This window comes from Pteropus medius, unplaced genomic scaffold (genome assembly GCF_902729225.1).
Source record: "Pteropus medius unplaced genomic scaffold, Ma_sr-lr_union100, whole genome shotgun sequence".
NCBI classification, from domain to species: domain Eukaryota; kingdom Metazoa; phylum Chordata; class Mammalia; order Chiroptera; family Pteropodidae; genus Pteropus; species Pteropus medius.
This window is the reverse complement of record NW_024352787.1, coordinates 2,301,902-2,307,538: the sequence shown is the minus strand read 5'-3', so window position 1 is coordinate 2,307,538 and position 5,637 is coordinate 2,301,902. Positions and strand designations below refer to the sequence as shown.

At 39.7% G+C, this 5,637-nt stretch overlaps 1 pseudogene; it reads left to right on the top strand.

The window, feature by feature from the left end:
• Positions 1-3,175: 3,175 nt before the first annotated feature.
• Positions 3,176-3,294, top strand: LOC120591885 (uncharacterized; annotated as a pseudogene).
• The last annotated feature ends 2,343 nt before the right edge of the window (positions 3,295-5,637 follow it).

Genomic DNA, 5,637 nt, shown 5'->3' with positions numbered 1-5,637 from the left:
CACGAGTGTGGCTAAAAATAAACCTATTTTTTTAGCTTCTTTTTTATTTTAAGTTTTTTTTAACAGTTTATTTATTTTCCCCCTCTCCCCCTTCCCTTCTCATAACCACTAGTCCATTGCCCATGTCCCTGAGTCTCTGTTTGTTTGTCCTGCTCATTTGTTGCTTTTAGGTTTATATCACACATATAAGTGATATCATGTGATTTTCAACCTTTTCTGTCTGGCTTATTTCACTAAGCATGATTATTTCAAGGTCCATCCATGTTGTTGCAAATAGCAGTATTTCATCCCTTCTTATGGCTGAGTAATATTCCATTGTTTATATGTACCACAGCTTCTTTAGCCAATCATCTATCACAGGACACTTTGGTTGCCTCCATGTCCTGGCCACTGTGAATAATGCTACTATGAACATTGACATGCAAATATCTTTTCAAATATGGGTTTTCAAGTCTTTGGGGTAAATACCCAGTAGAGGGATTGCTGGATCATATAGTAGATCAATTCTTAGTTTTCTGAGGAACCTCCACACTGTTTTCCACAGTGGCTGTACCAATTTGCAGTCCCATCAGCAGTGTATGAGGGTTCCTATTTCTCCACACCCTCTCCAACATGTTATTACTTGTCCTGTTGATTATAGCTATTCTAACAGGTGTGAGATGGTATCTCATCGTGGTTTTGATTTGCATTTCTCTAATAGCTAACGATATTGAGTATCTTTTCATTTATTTATTGGCCATTTATAAGTCCTCCAGGAAGAAGTGTCTGTTCAGGTCCTCTGCCCATTTTTTGATTGGATCTTTCTTTTTTTTTGTCATTATTAAGTCATATGAGTTCTTTGTATATTTTGGAGATTAGTTCCTTATCAGAGGTGTTACTTGCAAATATATTTTCCCATTCAGATGGTTGTCTCTTTACCTTGTTGATGATTTCTTTAGCTGAGCAGAAGCTTTTTAGTTTGATGTAGTCCCATTCATTTATTTTTGCTTTTACTTCCCTTTCCTTTGAGGTTAAATTCATAAAATCCTCTTTAAGTCCAAGGCCCTTGAGTTTCATTCCTATGTTTTTTTCTATGTGTTTTATTGTTTCAGGTCTTATATTCAGGTCCTTAATCCATTTTGAGTTAATTTTGGTGTGTGATGACAGGCAACAGTCTAGTTTCATTCTTTTGCAGGTGGCTTTCCAGTTTTCCCAGCACCATTTATTGAAGAGGCTTTCCTTTCTCCACTCTATGTTTTTGGCTGTTTTGTCGAAAATCATTTGTCCATATAAGTATGGATTTACTTCTGGACTCTCGATTCTGTTCCACTGGTCTGTGTGTCTGTTTTTCTGCCAATACCATGCCGTTTTGATTACTGTCACCTTGTAGTATAATTTGAAGTCGGGCAGAGTGATGCTAAAATAAACCTATTTTAAACCCTAGTTCAGGAACTTTTTCGGGCCTTGGACGGTAACTTAACTTCATGAAGTTTCAATAAATACATGTCTGAAACAATAAGAACAAACTTAATGAAAGTGTTGAAAGGATTAGAAATAACATAGTAGAGTACCTGGAATAATGCCTGACACAAAATAAGTACTAAATAAAAACAGTGTAATGAAAATAAGATTGTATTATATGTGAACATATATATATACACACACATATATATGTATGTAAAATATTATTATTCCAAACAAATTTACCTTGTCACAAACCTTTACAACAACATTTACTAAGCACTATTATATGCTGAATGCTAGGTACTAAAGGAATATGGCAGGGTCTCTGCCCTTAAGAGCAAACGTAGCCTGATATATTTGTATATTAACTCTCAATAGCCTCATATATTGATATCAAGAAGGTCAAGTGCACAGGTGAAAATCCTGGTTGATGGAGGATGAGAGACTGCTGGTAACCATCTACCATAGCACCCAAGCCAAAGTCCTGGTCAGCTTGTGGAAATGCAGCACTGCTCCCTACTGGAAGGAGGACTTTATGACCAAGGAGGTCTTCTATTTGTCAGATGAGCCCCCAGATTGCTCAGCCACAGTACTGCAGAAAATAGAAAAGGAGAGGAAGAGCAGTGTGAAGTGTGTCATTGGATGAGGTCGGTGGTGGCCAGCTGACCTAGGGAGCAAGGACACCTGCTGGTTCTCCCTTTGCAGGCAAAAGCATCCCAAACCCATAGGGAATCCTAGCAAAAGTAAAGATCCAGAACACTGAGGGTGCTGTTGCCAGAACAGAGGCTCAATGGAGGAATGAATGAGTCTCCCTATCCCCACAGATCAGCCCACGTCACTACTTTGATCTGCTGCAAACATACTCAGTAATCTCCAGCACCCTCGGACATGAAACATTTTCCATTTGGCCAATCATGTTCATGCCCCTCAGCTACACATGATCACCCCCATCATGTTAGATGCCCCATCTCTGTCAGAGAAGGTAGGATGTAGACACAGAATAATGTATAGTGTCACATGGTGCTGCTGAGGGGACATTAACATTAGGTGGGTTATCAAGGGAAGTCATACAAGGATGATGAGGCTTCAAGTTGGCCTGAAAAGAAAAGTACTTATAAGCAAGGAAGAGAAATGGAAGGACTACAGGAAAACAAGTGGGTTTACGTGGAGGAGTTGCGGGAGGGAGAACAGAAATGGGTTTGGAGCCAGTTATCAAAGCTACATAATGACAGGTTGGCACTGTGGGGTTCTTATTCGAGCTGAAGATTATTATGCAAAAAATGGAATCTGAGGAATATTCATTTGGAAATTCCAAGTCGAGGTACGCCAGTGGAATTCTTGTTCTTATCTCTCTCCTTTTCATATCCTCTTCTGCTGAATCCATATGTCCCTTAATAACATCTCCACTTGCCAGTTACCCTGCATAGAAATTTGGAAGTCATCCTTAACGTTTCCTTGTTCTTGAAATTGATATTTATGCAGACACTAAGTTCTGTCTATATTGCTTTCTATAAATATTCCTCAAAATCCTCTCCTCCTCTCCATCCCTGCTAGCACCTCTATAATTCGGACCCTCATTATCTCTGGGCCATCTTGCCTCAAATTTAATTGCCCTTCATTTTATTCTTTTCATTGCCACCAAGCCAATTGCTTTCAAATTAAAATATAACCATGCTGCCACCTACTCACACTAATTTATCCTCTCTCCATTGCTTTCATAAGAAAGTCCTTGGTCTACGGCCATGCTTCCCTGAACAAGCCCGATCCCCTCTGATCTTGGAAACTAAGCAGGGGCGGGCCTGGTTAATGCTTGGATGGGTGACCACCTAGGAAGACCAGGTGCTGTAGGCATAAAATACATACATACATACATACATACATACATACATACATACATACATACATACTATAAGGGATTGTAAGCTGACGAGGTCCTTGCAATCTGTGAGGTCAACCAAGGGTTGCCTCGCCTAAAAAAAAAAAAAAAGAAAGAAAGAAAAGAAAAGAAAAAAGCAAAGAAAAGTAAAGAAAAGAAAAGGAAAGGAAAAAGAAAACCCTCGGCTTGTCAAATGAAACCCTTCATAATCTATTACTTACCTACATCCCCTGGCTCACCTACTATTCCCGCTTCTAAACCACTTGCATTCTCACCTTATCAAACTACTTGCTGCCCCTTGTCCCTAGAATGGGTCAGGCTGTTTCACACCTCAGGGTCTTTACATGTGCTGTTTTGGCTTCAATGGGCTATACTGTTTTATACTTCAGGACCTTTGCATGTGCTGTTCCATCTTCTTGGATGACCATTCTATTCTCTGCATATTCTTCATCAATATAATATTTACTTATTCCTGGGGACAAGAATGCAGGCATAGTCATTACCTTTTATATAAAACTCCTCTGACAGCTCAGGAGGATTTTAGAACTCCTCTCTTCTCTCTCCATGGTGCACTCTACTACCTTCATTATAGCACACATCACGCTGAGTAACCTGTGGACTTAAATGTCTGTTTTTTACCACTGGGCCATTTTATTCAGCCTTGTGTCCCCAGCACCTATTAGAGTGCTGGCTTCATGGTAGATGTTTAATAATTGAGTTGCATTTAATATAAGAACATAAACAAATGATAAAAATCTGTGCCAGACAGAGAGAAAGCTTGGAACTCTCAAGATCTTATAACAAAGCATCCCTCTAAATGGAAACTCCCAAAAGCAAAATGGAGCCATAACCTGAAGAGACATTTCATTGAGGCCCAGGTGACGTGGCCTTTTGTGTACCACTTGTAAAGTTAGATTATAAAGGCAGAAATATTTATGTGCCCACATATATGTGAGTCTACTTTATTCTGATTGTACTCTGTCTTATTGGGCTTAACATGTCCCCCAAGTATTTCAGTTTGGCAAATATGAAGGAATTGAAGTTATCTTGCAGATGTCCCAAAATGTCTGCTCAGTATCTTTCCTCTGGCCAAATTTGTGCCCCTCTGAGCCCTCACTCCCATCTCTGCCATCAAATGCCCTTCCCATCCTTGGATATGGAACTATACCAGAATGTCAGGATAGATCTCCTACCAGGCAGCACTCTGAGCCGTCCTGCTGTTTTACAGAGCCAAAGGGCTCCCTGCATTGCCTTCAGTACTTCAAAATGAACCCAGAAAGACAGGTGGAGGGCAAACATAATACAAATATGCACCTGTAAAAATACTCCTGTAATAACAGCCACCTAAGAGCTAAGTGGGAGCAGTAGCAGATGGCTACGTCTTTCTAATCTTCCAATCCCTGAGGTTATACATCTCTGCTTCCCTTCCGTCTCTTTTCCTGGAACATGGTTTTGGCAGGCCGTGGGTCCCTTGGAATCAACAGTATCCTTCAAAGTCATTCCAGAATGGTACAGCAATCAAGGCCAACCCACATGCTACCCAGAACCAGAAACCCGGAAAAACAAATATGAGTCATGCCCAAAATACATCAGTAACCTTGTCAGAACATTCCTGCATTTTAACGAAGGACATTAGTTGATCGATGTCCCTTTTTAAAGTAAAGACAGAGGAAATTGGGCTCAGACAAAAGTCAAGAGATATTAGGCAATGTTATTTGTTGATTCCTAGCCACATGCCTGGGCACAGACAAGCCATGCTGTCCTAATTCCTGCCACCTGCCTTCCTCTAGGCCACCACCTGTGGCCAATCAGTTTCCTCAGAAAAGAGTCTGGAACTTCGGATAAGCATTGATTAAAGCTGATCTTCCTAACAGGTATTCTTCAGAACAGACTACCAGTGTCTTGGCAGTTATTAATGTTTGTAAATATTCTACAGTAATTTAAAAAATGTATTTTGAAAGCATCCTCTGTAAACTTCCTGACTCCAGTATTGAAAGAGATTATATCTTAAAGTTGTATACAAATAAAATATTTAAAATACTTCTCAATATTTGGTTTTCCTTATCATATAAGGAAAGGAAATGTACTTCATTTTTTCACCAAGCCCTGTGTTATTGCTCCCAAACACCCTTTGGGTGACCCCGGTGTTCCATACAAACATTATCGTTTTTCGTAAGTACCAGGAATGAAAAAATTTGGAAGATAGCATGCTAAGAAAATTTGGCTTAACCTGTCAAATATTCTTTGAGCACTTACTAAACATTGTGTTAGACTCTCTAGTAAGAGTGTCTTGCCTGCCCTGACATTCTTTTCCATCT